Source organism: Penaeus monodon, chromosome 12, assembly GCF_015228065.2.
Source record: "Penaeus monodon isolate SGIC_2016 chromosome 12, NSTDA_Pmon_1, whole genome shotgun sequence".
Lineage (NCBI taxonomy): Eukaryota > Metazoa > Arthropoda > Malacostraca > Decapoda > Penaeidae > Penaeus > Penaeus monodon.
Genome location: NC_051397.1, coordinates 12,237,266 through 12,255,519, shown reverse-complemented (window position 1 = coordinate 12,255,519; position 18,254 = coordinate 12,237,266). Strand labels below are relative to the sequence as shown.

At 39.6% G+C, this 18,254-nt stretch overlaps 2 long non-coding RNA genes and 1 pseudogene across 2 annotated transcripts; 1 reads left to right on the top strand and 2 right to left on the bottom strand.

Moving 5' to 3' along the window:
• The window catches only part of LOC119579623, a 56,510-nt pseudogene extending 55,416 nt beyond the window's left edge, over positions 1–1,094 (top strand).
• Positions 1,095–11,351: 10,257 nt separating this feature from the next.
• Positions 11,352–15,147, bottom strand: LOC119579296. The gene is made up of 8 exons (XR_005229265.1): positions 15,093–15,147; positions 13,765–13,804; positions 13,514–13,577; positions 13,287–13,321; positions 12,058–12,106; positions 11,775–11,870; positions 11,542–11,588; positions 11,352–11,361 (listed from the first exon to the last, which is right to left on the bottom strand). It is a non-coding gene; the product is annotated as an uncharacterized LOC119579296 (long non-coding RNA).
• A 226-nt stretch (positions 15,148–15,373) lies between these two features.
• LOC119579300 lies at positions 15,374–16,178 on the bottom strand. Its single transcript, XR_005229270.1, has 3 exons — positions 16,091–16,178; positions 15,811–15,904; positions 15,374–15,619 (listed from the first exon to the last, which is right to left on the bottom strand). It is a non-coding gene; the product is annotated as an uncharacterized LOC119579300 (long non-coding RNA).
• Positions 16,179–18,254: the final 2,076 nt, after the last annotated feature.

Sequence of the window (18,254 nt, the reverse complement as noted above, 5' to 3'; positions counted from 1 at the left end):
GGAGAGATCTACAAAGCCACTAATGGTCCCACTCTCAAAATCTGCCAAAACTAGTGGCAGTGTAGGAGGTAAGAAGCTTTTCATTTTTGTGTGCATGTGTGTGTATCCAAGTCGTCTGTTCATGACTGTGTATGCCCATTTAGTCTGTCAAAATTGATGCATTTGTTAACCCATGTCTCTGGAAAAATTGGGGTCCAATGTAGTATTGTTTTTTGAAATGTTCTGACATAAAATGGGCCCTGCAAGTGCTTACCACAAAGGAATCAATGTGTAAACTTTGTGACCTCACCTGATTTCACCTTTCCTTCTGAGAGAAAGAGAGTGTGTTAGTTAGTTAGTTAGTGAGTGAGTGAGTGAGTGAAAGAGAGAGAGGGAGAGAGAGAGGGCAATTTTTTAAAAACTAATGCTATCAATATTGATGAGTTTTATTGACATTACTAACAGCAATATTAGATGCCAGAAAATATTTTTGGAAATCAAGGAAAAGTAAAAAACAGGTGAAACAGGTAGTATTCAAAATTTGGCTCATTGGTGACAGTATTTGTTAAGCCATCCATGTGTAAAAAACATTATTAAACTAAATTGACAGTGGGCATGGCATGTACATACATGCCATCCCTGGCAGATTTGGGTTAAGGATTAAAGTGCTTTTTCTAGGGTTCTTGGAAAGTAAAATAAAAATTACGTATTTATTGCATCTTTAGTGAAAATACCTTTCAGAAATAAGTTAACAATGAAGTACCATTTTCTTTACAGCTCCTTGGTTCTGATTCAGAGGTCTAGTTTCTGTCGGATTCTTCCATTGAGACTGACCCACCAACAGTTCCTAGACGATCAAAAGAAATCTACAGCAACTTCGTCGCCATGGCATATAGAGGGCCTCAACCTCCAGCAAATAGGGACCTCTTAATGTATAGAAAGTTTACTAGCTTCTCATAAATTTTTATGTACTGTACATTATCATATAATGTGACATAATTACAAATTTATCTTTAATACATTTAATATGGTCAAAATAACATTGCAGCATATTTCAAATTTTAGATTATCTCTTTCAATTACTTTTGATTTCTAGTTACCTTATCACATGGTTATGTTTTTAACCAAATTCATCACAACTCCTCTAGAATTACTTAGGATTTTATACCAAGATTTTAATATTGTAACAATTACAATGTAAAAATTTTCCCTTAGCTGTCTAACAGACTTATATACCAGTTATAAAATAAATGCTATCAATTTTCATATTTCACTTTCCCATAAATGAGTTCTTGAAGTCAGGAATGTATCATATCAGTTTTGGGATATTATCATGGGAGGAAAAAAAAAAGTTTAGCTCCAAGGGAAAACCCAAAAAATGAATGACCAATTCAGAAATAAATGGGGTAATTAAATTTTGAAAACATCAAACTTTGCAAAAAAAAAAAAAAAAAACTTATTAAAATTTAAACCCTTTATTTACTGTTTCTATGTTCATAATACTTTTGACATATGGCACATTTCACAGCATCATTGTATCATAATGCTGAGTCAGAAAGAGGTAAAGATATTTTAGCAAGTTTACTTTGGGCCTCTGTCTCCATATCCTAAGCCCCCCCCCCCCCACCACACACACAACAATTACCCAAAGTGAGGGGGGGGAGAAGCTTAAAAGAAAATACACTATTTAACAAGACCCCTTTTATTGAAAATTTATGTTCCATCAACATTAAGCTCGGGGGGTGACCCAAACAGAGCTTCTGTCTGTCTCCATCCCCCCCCCCCCCCACCAACAGAAGTTTTAGGGGGGGGATCAGAATACGGGGACAGAGTAATCAAAACCGTTTCCTCCTCATTTATTTTTTTTTTTATTATTATTTGGGGGTTTGTAAATTGTTTTTCACTATATATTAGTTTGTGGCAGTGACTGTATTACAACAGGATTGGGTTTAAATAATTTAAAGCAAGCTTGTCAGTTTGTTTTTGAGAGGTTTCACCTTCCCTCTTTTTTTTTTTTTTTTTTTTTTGCTAAAGTTTTTGTTTTTTTAGGGGTTTTCGGGTGAATTCCCTGTTAGTGGTCATTTTTTAATAAATTCAATGGAATGGAATTATGTAATGCCACTCATGAGAGTTACTTTATTAATTGTTTTTAATACAGGTCCCCCAATCCCTTCCCCGTTGTTGCGTGGGGGGGCTTGGAGGGGAGACTGGGACCAATGAGGAAAAAACTCCCCAAACCCTTTGGGATCGCCCTCGATAAAAAAATTTTGCGGTTTTTATTTTCCTTCCCCCCTTTGTTTCGTCCTTCACCAAACCTTTGCTACCACCTCTAAGGTGTGAGAGCGTGCTTGAAAGGATGAAAGGCTGCTTTGTGCAGCCCTGAACGGCCTAGGGAGCATGGGCCCGGATTCCCCGTTTTAGTTACTACCCCTTCCCCCTCAAGGGGACCCTGAGGGGTGGACGGTTTTTACCCCAACATAACCAGGCTCCCCATGGCCAATAATGAAAACAACCCCCACATTAGGGGCAATGAGGTTCCCCTTATCAAATACCCCCAACGATGTAAACCCACCCGATTCCCTGACCCAGGCTCTCCCTTTGACCACGGTCCAAAACATGCAATAAAAACCCCCATCAATTTCTATAGTAAGTAGCCAACAATCCCCCTTAAGGAATTTCCCACTCTCCCAGCAAGCTAAATTTTAAACACCTCTACCCCACAACCCCCAAAACATAACCACCCATCCTCCCTTATTAAAAACCTTAACCCTTATTGCCCACCCCCCAAAAACACCCCCCTCAACACATCCATCTTCGTCACGCCCCCCCCTTCACTCCCCCTATCTCTACAACAATTTTGAATCCCCTCTTCGCGCACCAAAGGGACGTTTTTTCGTGATCCCTCCCAAGCCCCCTATCTGACAACACCTTTCTTCCCAACAATGTCCAAAAAAAAAGGTGGTAAAGTCTTTCCGTACCGACCCGCCGCTCCCGTTTTGTACAGTAACACCCGAAAACCAAGCTTAGCATTAAAAAAAAAATTAACAGCCCCTATATGGTAACCCCTCCTTGCAAAACCCCCATAAAAACCCCAATACTTGACCGGAACAGTTTCAATCCCCAGAAAATTGCCCAATCTAGTTTGGTCGATTGTGGAGAAATCTTTCCCTGTCTCACAGCTAGAGCAAAATAGTAAAAGCTACCCCATTCCCCCCAGAGGTCATCGAAAAAATAGCCAAAATTCCCTTCCGTAGAATGCCCTTCCCTTTAACGGTTCATAGGGGGAGAATCCCCCCCTTTTCGTCCTACCAACCTCCCCACGTAGTGCCAAAACTGTTGGCGTCTAGGACACCCAGCCAAAACTTTGCTGTTCCACAGCAGATCCCCACTATGTCCCCAAACCCCGGTGCCCCCAACTGGGGCCCCGGGGCCCCCATAAGTATTTAATGGGGGCTGTCCCACCTAAAATTTTGAGTCTGGGGTAGCAACTCTAGATTCAAACTTGGACTAAAAATAGTGAAGCCAGACAAGAAGCAGGGAAAAGGGTTTTCCTTTACCCTTACCCGGGAATACTGCTCACTCTACCAATTTCCTAAACCCACCCCCCTACATCAACCCCCCCTCTTCTACCTCCTACCCCCCCAGTCAAACCTTTTTTGCCACCCAAAATCCGGGACACCCCAATCTCTATACAGATATTTCAATCCCATACAACCCCCAAAACCCCTTTCCCCCCCCTCCTGCAAACCCCGTAACAGACAGAACAAAGTTCCACCCCCTCTTCCCCCCACAAAACCCACCTCCACTTCCTTTGCTCCTAGGGTTTTGAGACACCTCCTCTCTTCCCCCCTCACAAAGAAAATCCTTTCCCCCCCCAAAAACCCCCAAACCCAACTCAAAGAAAAACCATTGAAAATATTAAGATTACCTCATGAAAAGGGGGACACTCAACCCCCCAAATACAATGCCCCTTTCCCCACAACAAAAACTGCTGAACCCACCCTCCTAAAATTACCCCTACCCCCAATCCTCCTACCCCCCCCCCAAACAAGCCCATCCCCCCGCCCCCAACCCGCCCACTTAACCCCCCCCACCCCCCTCTACCCTTCCATCCCCCTGGATACACACGTAAACCCCCCTTATTAAAATTTCCCCCCTCCTCAGACCCCTTTTCCTAATACCCCTCCTAGAGAAACCAACTCCCCACACTCTCCCACTCAGACCTCTCAATCCTTTCCCCCCCTTAGCTTTTCCCCCCAAAACTCAAACATTACCAATCTATATAGAAAAGTAAAAATCCTTTCATTGGAATTTTCCGGGGTTTTTCCCGCTCCCACAGACCTGCCCTTTCGTCAATCCTTTCCTTTAAAACCCATCTTTTGATGCCTTCAAGAGACTTTCTTAACACCCTCCAATCCCAACCCCTTTATCTTTTTGTTTTCCCCAATTCCCTTATGTCTCATCAACTTATCAATCAGAAAACACTTAGGTACCCCTCCCTTTCAAACCAATGTCCCCTTGCACTTTTACCCGATTTCCCTTAAATCGTTGGACACAGGTTTCAGTTATCCCCCCCCCCCCAAATTGACTTTTTTGGCTTTTGAAAAAATCAATTTTCCAAATTAACCACTTTTCCTATATTTGGTGATTTTAACGCCCCCACACTCTATGGGTGATTCTATCACAAACTCCCGAGGGTCTCTAGACGCATTGCCTGTTCAAGACAGAGCAACACAGTACAAGCTACCCCATTCCCCCCAGAGGTCACAAAAGGAAACCCAAACAAGCCAAAATAATTTCCCGTAGGCAGCCCTTCCCCCTTAACATTACATAGGAGGAGAACCCCTCCCTTTTTGCCATACCAACCCCCTCCACGTCAGTGCCAAAATTGTGGGTTGGGACCCCCAAAACCAAAATTGCGTTCACGCCAGATGCCCACTATTGCCCAACCTGGCCATACCCCGACTAATGCCCGCACAATACACACATTCCCAACTGTGGGGGCCCCCATAAGTTTTTATAGGGGTTCCCCACCTTAAATTTGAGTTGAGGTAGCAACTCTCGATCAAATTGGATCACACTACGTAAAAGCCGACAAGAAGCACGTCGACGGGTTTCTCTTTACTTTTTCCTCCAGTAATATGCTCATTTACCAATTCTCCAAAAAACCCCCCCCCCACATCTAACCCCCCCTCTTCACCCCCTACCTTCCCCAGTCAAACTTTTTTGCCACCCAAAACCAGAACCCAAATCTTACTACAGATATCAACCCCACACAACCCCAACCCCTTTCCCCCTTTCCCCCTCCGCACACCCGTAAAGACAAACAAAATTCCCCCCCCTTTTCCCCTACCACAAAATCACCCCCACCTTCTTTCCTCTATGCTGAGACCCCAAATTCCCTTTCCCCCCCTCCAAGAAATCCTTTATCCCCAAAAATCCCAACCCCAACTCAGAAGAAACCATTGAAAAAAAAAAATTTCCCTAATGAAAACTGCCCCTAACCCCCAAATTTACAACTCTGCCCCTTTCCACATCAAGAAAACTGTGTATCCATCCCCCTTTTAAAACGATATCCCCCCACACCTCCCCTCCCCTCCCAAAGCCCATCCCCCCCGACCCCAACCCCACCCACATTAACCCCCCCACCACCCCTCATCCCCCACTCCCTCCTTACAAGTGAATTTATGTACTCATAACTCTCATAAAGTATACACCCCCACCGAATCAATCCCACACACCCCTACTGCCGTGCCCACGTTGAAAAAAACCGTACCTCTAGACATACAGAATCCCACACTTTTGCTTAACAAATATTCTTTTCCCCAAAGCATAATTTTTCATTAACAATCCTTACCATACCCCACCCAACCCTTTTACCACCAATTCCCTTTCCCCGCTAGAAATAATCACAAAATCAACCACCTCCCCAACATTAACTATAGTGTACATGACCTTTGATGTCTAGAAATTTATCCCTTTTAACCATAACCATTTTAAGAGTTCAAACTTAAACCCTTTTTAATTTTAACCCCCAATTAAACCCCAAAAATTTTTCCCTTCTAATTTTTTATTATTATGTTTTTTAAACTTTCCATAGGGGGCCCCCTTTTCGTTTCCCTTATTATTACAAGGTCAAAAATTTTAAAACCTCCTTTTTATAAAAACCCCGGGGCGGGGGCCCCCTTCCTTTAACAAATCTATTTCCATTTCTTTTTGTATTCCCCACCTTGCTATAAAGGGTTTGGCGTCTTTACTTCAAATTCTCGGATTTTTCATTTGTTAAATTTCCCAAACCTTTGTAGGCCTTTTTTTAAAACCCTTTTTTCACCCTTTTTTTGCATCTTTCCAAAAAGCAATTACATTTTCAAATTTTAAGTTAAAAGTTTATCTACTCACTCTTTCCCTCCTCCCAGGTTCGCCCCGCCCCGAAAACGCGGGCGCCAGCGACTTTTTTGCTTTGGGAGGCTGACCGTAAAATATTTTTTTTTTTAAATTTTTGGAAAAAACTTAACCCGGGATTTCCACAACTTAAATGGGCTGTTTTATAAAATTCCCTGGTTTAGTCAAAAAACACATTCATTTTTAAAACGAGTTTCCCCGGATTTAAAAATTCTTAAAAAGTTAAAATTTAATCAAAAATTTAAAAACCCCCGAAGTTCAACTAATATTTTTTTGATTTAAAAGAAAAATAAAAATACCACATTCCAACATTTTACAAAAAACTTTTTTTATAAATTTTTGCCCCCTTTTAACTTTTCACCCCCTTTTAATATTTTTACCCCCCTTTCCCTCTTTATTCAGTTCAAATAGCCCCCCCCCAAAAAAAACTTTCCCTTTTACAATTTAATTATTAAAAAACCCTTAATTTTTTGTCCCAAAAGGGGATTACAAATGAAATTAGGGGGAGCATGCTTTGCTCATTGACTTCCAGTTTTTTACCCCTCCCAAAAAAATGTTAACATGTTTCTTAACTAAAGGCTCTGGGAAATACTGTGTTTTTTTTTTATTTTGTGAAAGTCTGAAAATATATGTTTTCTATCTTTTGCCACAAAGACAACTAGTAGATTGTGCCTACCTGGTTTCAATTCCCTTTAATTGATGGGGAAAACTTTTTAAAAAATAATTTTTTTTTTTATAAGGGCCCTTATAATTAAAAAATTGTTTTTAAAAAATTTTAAATATTGGGAATATAAGATAACAAACATTTTCAAATCAATGAAAAAGGTAAACAGGTAAAATTAGACTGAATTGGTTTGGGACTTGGGAAAAAGGTAGCCACCGTATTAAATGGTTAAAGGTTAAAAGCAAGAGAAATTTTAAATTAAGGGCAGTAGCATTAGTTAATGTTAGGGAGGGGGTTTAGAGTGGTTATTTTCTAAGCTGGGCAAAGGAATTGGGAGTGAAAGGGGGTTTGGTGGGTGTGGTAAAGGGGTTTGATTAGAAGAGGTAGAGTTTGGGGGGAAAGAGAATAGGGTTTTTGAAACAGAAAAGGGGGGATTCGTAAGGATGTCGATAGGTTGGGGGTCGGGTAAGGGAGGATAGGGGGGGGGAAAGCAGAGGGAAGTATGGAGAGACATAAGAGAAGGGAAGAGACAAAATGTAATTTGGGGATTTGGGATTGGAGGTGGTAAGAAAGGTCTCTTTAAGGCATACAATAGAGGGGGGATAAGAGGAAAAATATGACAAAAGGTCGTGGGAGCGGGGGAAACCCAGAAAATTCCAATGAAGGGGTATCTTTTTGATATAATTGTAGTAGGTTGGAGATTTTGAGGGAAGAGCTAGAGGGTGGGGAAAAGGGTTGAGGGTTGAGTGGGAGAGGTGTGGGAGGTGTTTTCTAATAGGAGGGGATTTGGAGGGTGGAGGGTTTGGGAAGGGGATACTTGGAATAAGGATTCACGTGTGAAGGAAGGATGGAAGGGGTAAGGGGATGGTGGGAGGGTAAGTGGGCGGGTTTTGGGGTGGGGGGGATGGGCGTGTTGGGGGGGGGGAGGAGGATAGGGTGTGGGGGGGAGTTTTAAAGAGGATATCAGCAGTTTCTTGGAGGTGGAAGAGCAGGAGTTTAAGATTTTAGGTTAGTGTCAGTTTTATTAGTAATCTTTGTTTTTTCTGAGGGTTGGTTGGGGGGTTTTGGGGATAAAAAGGATTTCTTTTGGGGGGGGGGGGAAAGAGGGGGGTGTTTTCAAGGGGGGGCAAAAAAAAGGTTTGGGGGTGATTGTGTGGTAGGGGGGGAGGGGGGGGGAACGTTTGTCGTTTCGGGTAGTGCGAGGAGGGGAGGGGAAGGTGTTGGGGTTGTAGGAGATTGGGGTATCTTTTTAGAGATTTGGGGTGTCTGGGTTTGGAGGCAAAAAAATTGACTGGGGGGAAAGGGAGGGGTTTGAAAGGGGGAGTTAGTGTGGGGGGGGGGGGGGGGGGGGGGGGGAATTGATAAATGAGCAGTATTACGGGAGTAAGGAGTAAAAAAGAAACCACGTCGACTGTTCCTGTTGGCTTTACGTGTGTAGTCCAAAGTTTGAATCTGAGAGTTCTCTCAGACTCAAATTGAGGTGGGGGCAGCCCCAAAAAAATTATGGGGCCCCCCACAGTTGGAATGTGCGTGATTGTGCAGAGCAGTTAGATCGGGTATGGCCAGTTTGGGGACATAGGGGAAAAATGGCTGTGGAACGGGAATGTTTTCTGGGTGTCCAAGACCCAACAATTTTTGGGAATGACGTGGAGGTTGGTATGACGAAAGGGAGGGATTCTCCTCCCCAAAAGACGTTTTAAAAAAAGGTCAGCCGGAAGGTAATTTTGGCATGTTAGGGGGGGTTTTTTGAGGACCCTGGGGGAATGGAGTAAATCGTTTTGATTAGTTTTGAGAAGGAAGTAGTTTAAAAGAAATTTTGTTGATGGGGGGCGGGGGGAGATTGAAAAACTTTCCGGTGCAAGATTTAGGGGTTGGAGGGGGTTAAGGAGGGGACCCTTGGTTGAAGGTTAAGGCCCCCTAATTGGTTTTGGGGTGTTAATGTGGGCAAAGGGGGGGGTGGGGGGGGTAGGAAAAAAATATACTTGTTTTTGGGGAATGTTAAAAAAGGTTTGCAAAATGGGAGCGTGGGAAAGGGGGTAGGAAAAAGGTCCCAAATTTGGGCGGAAAAAGGGTATTCAAAATGTTAAGATAGGGGATAGAAAGGGGGGGGGCGGGCGAAAATGGGGGGTGTTTAGGGGGTTTAAGGAGGGGAAAAGGGGGGGGAAAAAGGCTTTAAAGGATTAATAAGGGGGGAGGGGTGGGGTGGTGGAGGGGTTGGGGGGGGGGTTGGGGGAGAGGGGGTTGAAAGGGGGAGATGGGGGGGGGAAATGTTTAAGGGTTTTATTGGACTGTAAGAGGATTGGGTGAGGGGGTAGTTATTCAGGTTCGGGTTCAAGGGGCCTTGGGGGGTGGGGTTTTGGGGGTATTTGATTTTGAAAGGGGAAGGCCCCTTTCCCAAAGTGGGGAAGGTTTTATTAGGTGGTAAAAATGGATTTGTTGGGTTTAAAAAAGTAAAGGGAAAGGGAGGTTTTGGGGGTGGGTGGTAAAAAAATCGGGGGGTAGGATGGTCCCCGGGTTAGGAGGCAAAAGGTTTATTTTAGGGTAAATTATTTTTGGGGGGGGTCAGGGGTTTGGTGAAGGGACAGAAACGAAAAGGGGAAGGGAAAAAAAAAAAAGGGCCTGTTTTAGTTGTGGGCCAAGGCCGAAGTCCCAAATTTGGGGAGGGACGCCCCTAAATCCCCCATGGCAAAAAGGGCGGGGATTGGGGGGGGGGTTGCATTAAAAAAAAATGGGCTTAACCAAAAGTTTCTGGGTAAACCAAAAAATTCACCCTGAATGTGATTTGTAGACACAAAGGGAAAAAGGGTTTTCCTTTGCAAAAATATTTTCCAAATTTTCTTAGGAAAAAGGGGCCCAACCGGGGGGAAACATAACGAATTGGGTCTGTGCGGACAGGGTAGTTTAAACCTCAATCTTGGGTTATAAATGGGAATTTTAAATTTTTAAACTTTGGTGCCCAAAAATTTTTTTTTTTTTTTTTTTTTTTTTTTTTTTTTTAAGAATTTCCTTACTATGATTTTTTTTCCTGTGTTGTACCAGAAATAGCACACAAAAAATTTAATTTTCGAGTCTAAAATCTAGTTTATTTCTGCATTATTAGCAATATTTTCCATTAGAACTAACAAAAATTTAATTCCCAACCACTAGCCATCCAAGCCAAAACACATCTGTAGCCTCTATGTTCCCTGTCAGAATAGAGTTCTGCCTTGTTACCGAGTGGTAGCCATTGGTCTTTGTATGTAGCATTTTACATTAGGTCTCTCAGTGCCACGAAGTCCACCAGATTGTTGAGTGCTGTGAAATGTCCAGAGAGCCCCATCAAACTTCCCAGGCACACAACCTTTCAATTTGCTCTGAGGCAGTCACTAGATGGATGGGGGAAGGGGGTTGAAGTGGACCAACATGTTAGCCAAAACTAATGCATGCTCAGTATCAGACTTCAGCACTCTGGTGAAGCTTGCAATTCTAGAAGATCCTCTAACAAGGTTATGGTCAATGTCCTTGGCCATACTGCATTTATTACTGTGCCACGTCCAGCAATGTGGGCTACTGTGCTGGTATCAGGGGGTCAGTAATCCTCAATCTCTGGGACCTTATAAATTTCTGGAAGAAGCTATTTATACTACTGGTATCAGCTAAGCCACAATGTCAAACAAGACATCCAGAACAATGCAGATATTCTATTGATGACAGCTGTCTACTACAGAAAAGTTCAGCATAAAACACCTGCATCAAACAGATCTATGCAGGATTAACAGTCATTCCATGACCATTTAATTGTGTTATGCACTAACAACCTTTACATTTCATACACCAAAAGAATTTATATCAGTTATCCATTTATATCATTCTTAAAATACTAATTCCTTTGATAGTAAAGATTAGATCCAGAGAGCTTGCTCCATTATATTATAATTATTATTGGAGTCCACATTTCCACTGATCCTTCCTATATTCATTTAATTTCCCTTTTTCACACAGTTTTCCAATAATCCATTGTATAAAGTTCCAAAAAAAAAAAACTAATACGGGAAAAATATTTTTATTATCAGCAAACAAATTATCTCCCCTTTACCATTTTAGATTCATCCTTGGATCATGTCTTCCACAAGTGAACTGCAAAACTCCAAAATACTAAAAAAAAACACACGAGCTACAGGGTGTAGAGCCTTGCTTGCGAGCCCCAAGCACTGTGTTGTCTTCCCCTAGCTTCCAGGGTTATTTATTTGTGCTGTAGCCACAATTCTTACAGGGCAGGCTATTATTTTAGTCAAGTAAATGATGAGAACTTAGTCCGATCTTTTTCCCTTGCATTTCTGAAAATATAAAAAGCTATATATAGTACATTACATAATATTCATATCAATTCATTCCCATATTCCTCAGAAGAAAATCTACAGCATGGTTGTGTTGTGGGTAAGCAACCTCAGTAGAGGAACCTTTTCTATTTTCATCATTTTACACATTGTGAAAATATGTATCATGATTTCACTTACTGATAATTCCAGCTTAAGCACACAGATTAACCACCAATTCCAAGCATCTGTAATAAACCAACTATGAGTATTGATAATTACACTCCTTGCACAGTACCTTCATTCACAATGGGGAATTAATAATATTGTATTGAGCTTATGGCATCTAGAGATCTTTATCATATAGACATGCCCATAAGGATTTTGTGGATCACTACCAATTATTGAAGTAAATAAATAAAAGGTTTACATACCTATTCACATCAAATCAGAATGGACACATGATGTATGCATAAAATGCATCTTTACTTGTGCAGCTATTTGATGTACAATTTTCTTTTCTTTTTTTCCTAGAAAAGAAAAATTGCTTTTAATACATTTAATTTAATCCATCTTATTGCACTTCCATTTTTCTCAGAAAAAGAAAAATTACAGCACGGTTGTTTTCGGGTAAAAAACCTCAGTAGAGGGAACCTTTACCATTTTCATCATTTCATTCTATATAAGATCTGAGAACATTCAAAAGATTTCACTTACCAATAATTTAGGTATATGTTTGTAGAAGAGCCTCCAAATTTGGATGAATCTGCAATAAAAAAATATTTTGTAATTGGAAGATGTTCACCAGATGGTGAATTCACCAATTGCTCTTTAAAAACTTTTGAAAATACCCTTTTTTTCTCTTTCTCCCAAACCCAAATAAAGGTTATGGATGGGCAATGACAAAGGTTTACTCAACTAAAATGCTAGACAACAACATTTATACATTTTGTCATAAACAAAATATAAGTATATACAAGTATATAAAACGGTCTGCACAGTGCACCTGCATGCAAGTCAAATAAGAATTACAGCAAGATTCTACTGAATGAAAAGGTAGGAACCTTCTACAGAAAAACTTTTTACAAATAAGAAAGGGATCCTTGTACTTAACAAGTTGGCCATCACCAAAACATTATGAACCTGGAAAAGATTTTAAAAAATCTCAAAACATATCCAAACTCCATGTTAGCAATTTCATTCTTCAGCTCTCAATTGACATCAATTTCAGTAGTTTGAGCCTAATTATTATTATTACAATATGACCCACTTTTTGCTTAACTCATTTCTGACGGGGAGTATTCTAGAGGCTCCATACTGATCATTTATTTGGTCCCATAGTCCCAATAAAATCAGCAGTGTGAGCCCTCATGGAGTTTGATTTTTTTTTTTTTTTTTTGTTGTTGTTGTTGTTTTGTTTTTCATGGAGAAATAGAAAGTGTTAAAACCGACTTAATCACACTTTTCAGTGGGCAGAAAAATCATCTTTTGCCGTATTGTAAAAAAAAAAAACTCATGGGGATGTTCATAGATACACCATGGCATGTGTGTACATGCCCCCGGCAGATGGTCCCTCCATGCCATGGCATGTGCGTACATGCCACCAGTCAGCAATGGGTTTAATAGGACACTGAATGAAACATTACTACAATCTTAGTGTCTTTTCCTGAATGAATTACAAGATAAAACTTTTACTATAAATTATTTCACAAGTGAAATTAAATGGGGAAAAATAAAGAAATACTCAATTTTTATTGAAGGTTTTGCTTTTCAAAATTCAGATAGATAATATTCAGCAGTATAGGTAATAAGGTCTAGAAGGTGAGCAAGTATCTTCTAGTTAGTCAATTAGATAATTCAGGTATTACAAGGATGATTATTTCCTTAATCTACCACGTCAAGGTAAGTGATCATGCAAAGGCTTATATAAAACAAATTTTACTTACTAATATTTTGAAGTTCTGTTTTTTCCTTTGTTTTTCTGAAAATAAAAATTGTTATTAGTGCATTTAGTAATAACATCCACCTCAATGCATTTCCATATTCATCAGAAAGAAAAAGCTACAGCATGGTTGTGTTGTGGGTAAGCAACCTCAGTAGAGGGAACCTTTTCCATATTCATCACTGAACTCTAAATAAAAATATGGGAACAGCATTCAATGATTTCACTTACTAATAATTTACGCGTATAGAGTAACGAACAAGAAATTCATCTGATCTGTTTTTTCCTTATTTTTCTGAAAATATAAGAGTTATTTAGTACATTTACTTAACATCAACCTCAATGCATTTCAATATTCATCAGCAGAAAAAGCTACAGCATGGTTGTGTTTGTGGGTAAGCAACCTCAGTAGAGGGAACCTTTTCTATTTTCATCATTTAACACAAAATTGGGAACAGTATGTATTAGGATTTCACACTTACTGAAAATATCAGCTTAAGCATGTAGACTAACTCCAAGAACCTGTAATACATTGATTTCATTTAGTTTATCATTACATTCCTTGCACAGTATGATTCACTATGGAAATGGTCTTGAATTGAGCTTAAAACACTCATCATAAGAACCATTTGCTCTTTTTTGTTGGTCATCACTCAAGATATCCAAAATTCATTCAGACATGCTTATATGGCTTTTGTAGACCACGTAATAATAATCAAATTCATTTACTACCAGAAAAAAAACATGTTAACATACAATTTAGTATCAAGTCAAAATAGACAACACTGATGATAAAGTTGTTGCAATTTTGTGCATTTATGTCCAAATTTGAAACATTTTCCTGGAAAAGAGAAAATGTATATTTACAATATTTATTAATCTTTATGCACTCCCATTTTCCACAAAAGGAAAACTACAGTACAGTGGTTTCAGTAAGTATAGTTGATTCAAAGGAACTAATTGGTCTCCAATTCTGTCCTTTTCATCCCCCTCCCACCAGAATATTTAAATTTATTATTGAAAAAAAATAATGAAAAGGGGTCATGGTGAATTTCAGCTATTTCTCACATTTTTTTAAAATATCAATTTCTCTCCTCAATCTGCCGACTAATAAATGTTACGCAAATGATTCATATGCTTGACAATCCACAACTCTGTTTGTCGTGAAACCAATAAACAATCTAGTATCATAACTGTCTGCTCAATACATCTACCTGTAAATCAAATGGGAGAATTACAGAAAGTTCTTTCAAGTAAAATCCAGAAGAGGGAACCTTCTACAGGCTGACCCATTTCTACAAATGAGGATGAAAGGATCCTTATACTTAATAACTTTGTCATGTGCATGCAGTCCAGACCTTATGAACCTTATGAAGATTAGTAATTTGGAGTCTAATTATCATCACGTATGACCACTTTTGGCTTCCTTAGAAAGATGATCAGTTTTCACTGACAGACAAAGGAGGCAAGACTATAATTTTTTCCTGAATAAAATCACAAGAGGCTCTATATGCTATTAGAATTCTGCTTTACAACAAAAAGGCTCTTTCAAATTAGGGAAAATATGAGAAAGGTTCACAATTCTGTTTTTATTTTGCATTTTTACTTTCAGAAACTAGATATACAACTCCCAATTTGGCAAATATTCAGCAGAGGAAATAAAAGGCAGAAATATTCAAGGGGAACAAGGATCCTCTACTTAGATCATAAGGAAATAATTCAGGTATTACAAGAATAATTAATTCCTTAATTTATCAATTCAAGATCAGTGATGATGCATATGCTTGCATAAAATAAACATTCTACTTACTTGTATTTTTGATGGTCTGTCTTTTCCCTCATTTTCCTGAAAATGAAAATCTATTTAATACCTTTGGCTTAACATTAATCTCAATGCATTTTCATATTCTTCAGATGAAAAACTACAGCATGGTTGTGTTGTGGGTAAGCAACCTCAGTAGAGGGAACCTTTTTCCATATTCATCATTAAATTCCTGTAACAGGGAACAGAATTCAATGATTTTACTTACTGATAATTACAAGCATATGGCATGTAGAGTAACTAACAAGAACTTTGTTTGAGGATCTGTTTTTTCCCATATTTTTCCTGAAAATACAAAAGCTATTTAGTACATTTACACAACATTGCTGTCCATGCATTTCCATATTCCTCAGAAGAAAATCTACAGCATGGTTGTGTTGTGGGTAAACAACCTCAGTAGAGGGAACCTTTCCTATTTTCATCATTTTATGGAAACCATATGGAAACAATAAGCACCATGATTTCACTTACTTATAATTTCAGTTTAAGCACAGACCAAGATCAACCCCAAGACTCTGTAATAAAAGACTTCATGAAGTTTTACATTTACACTCCATGTACAGTATCTTAGCACAAGGGAAATTAATCTTATATTAAACTTAAGACATTAAAGATATTAATATCAAGAAATGCTCATATGACTTTTGTGGATCACTATTAATCATTTATCAAGATAAAATAATGAATATATAACAGGCTAACATACCCATTTGATGTCAAATCAGAATAGACAATCCTGATGTATGCAGAGAGTACATCTTTACTTGTGCAGCTCTTTGAAGTACAATCTTTTTTTTCTTCTGGAAAAAAAGTACTTTTAGTACTCATTTAACATCGAATCTTAAGGTGCATTTCCATTTTCATCTGAAGGAAAAACTACAGCACGGTTGTGTTTCGGGTAAAAAACCTCAGCAGAGGGAACCTTTACCATTTTCATCATTTATTCTATATAAAATAATGGGTAACATTCAAGAGAATTTACTTACCGATGAATTCAGTAAATGCTTGTAGAACCCCCTAATTTTGATGAATCTGCAATACAAAAATCTAGTGTTACTACACACCTATCTCATTAATCATAGATTATGATTAGGTTTTAGTATCACAATTTTTTTTTGTGTGTGTGTGTGTGTGTGTGTGTGTGTGTGTGTGTGTGTGTGTGTGTGTGTGTGTGTGTGTGTGGTGTGTGTGTGTGTGTGTGTATGTGTGTGTTGTGTGTGTTAAATGTCTCTGCAAGTGCTTAGCCACAAACAAGTCAATTAGTAACCTTTGTGACCTCGCCTCATTTCACCTTTCCTTAAATTGGCTGGATATTTTTTTTTTTTTTTTCTAATGCTATGCATATCGGGTGGTTGCCATGCCCATAGGTTTTGAGTTAATATAAATGAATTAGTTTTCCACTCCTCCCTTTTCATTTCTCTAAAGACAATACAAGCTGTTAAATTCGTTAATACAAAAATAAGGAAAGATATTCACCACATAATTACAGTGGTTACCCTCTAAAAACTTTAAAATACAATTTCTCTCAATCTGCCAACCAACCAAGGTTACAAATGGAAACTGACAATTTTTTTTACTTGATTCATATGTTCAACCACCCACAATTCTACTGGTCATGATACCAACAAACAATCTACTAACCATAACTGTGCCCAGTGCATCTACATATAAAATCAAATGGGAGAATTACAGCAATTTTTTCTACCAAGAAAGGGTTAAGGGGTTTAAAAAAAAGAAAAATGTGCTAGACATCAAAAGGTCATTAGAAACAAGTTTAATTTTTGGGGGAAGGGGGGTTTTAAAGTTATGATTATTGTCTAAGCGGGGAAAAGGGAAAGGGGTGAAAAAGGGGTTGGGGTTTGGGTGGGGAAAGGAGTTAATTAAAAAAGGTTTGTATGTTTTTTGGGAAGAGAATGGGGTTTGTTAAGCAAAAGTGTGGGTTTTTTTTTAAAGGTTGCCTGTATTTTGGGGGGTCGGTGAAGGGAGGATGGTGGGGAAAACCCGAGGTAGGGTTTGTTTAAAAACGGGGGCCACGCAATAGGTGTGGGGGATTAAAGGGGGGAACATTACAAAGGAACATAAGGGGGGAAACCCGATTTTTACTCAGATAGGAGTTTTTTGTTGAGGGGGTGGGGGCCAATGCGTAATGGGGCCGAGGGGGTCTCCCAACGCTTTTCCGATAAATGAGTTAAACCAAAAAGGGGGGTTAAATTTTTTAACAGAATGTAATTTATTATGGGGGAAACTTGACCAAAAAGATTGCCTCATTATACAAGGGGTCTTAAAGTTTTGGGTAATAATCCGGGGTTGGGATTACGTGAAAGCGGGGTTGGTTGGGGGGACATAAAAGGGGGCGTGTAGTGTATCTCCCCTGTTCATTGCCGGGGTTTCCCAAACAGGGCTGGGCACCCAGAAAAATTTTGATTTTTTTTAAGGCCGTGGGGACAGGTAAACAACCAGTTCTGGATCTTAAAACGGGGGGTTGGTGGTGTTTTTGACTTTATAAAGATTAATGAGTTCGGGAGTCAGAAAAAATTTTGAAAAGAGGAAGGGAGAGTGAGAAATTGTTTTTTTGGGGCAAAAAGGAGTCATACAGTTCTGTAGAAAGGACACTGGTTTTTCCAGGGGGAGGGATTTTTTAAAGAAGGTTTGGGAAGATTACGGGCAAACCCACAGGAGGTGGTTTTGGGGAGCCATCATTTAAAAATACTAAAATACTAAGGAATGAGTGGAGACTGGCCCAAGGGAAATGTGGGGAAAAGGGACAGTAGGGGGATTTTTGTTTTTGGTGGGTGGGGAAAAACGAAGAGCAAATAGGGGGGTTGAGGTATAACCAATGGGGGGAAACGGAAGGGCAGAGAACGGGGGGTTTTGGGAGGGGGAAAAGGGGGGAATGGGAGAGGAGGGTTTTCCTGCAGTGGGAAAGGGTAGTAATGTGGAAAATGAAGCAATTAAGAAGTGGGTTTTTTGGGGGATATTTTATTTAGTGAGGGAAAATTGGGGGAATCGAACATAGCACCGAGAGAGAAAAGGGGCACGCCGAAAAGGAGAGGGGTATCCGATTCAGGGGGTACGGGCTCTCCCCGGGGAGGAGCAAAAGGGGCCCTATGCTAATCAAAGACCACAGGATGGTTGTATAAAGTTTGGGCC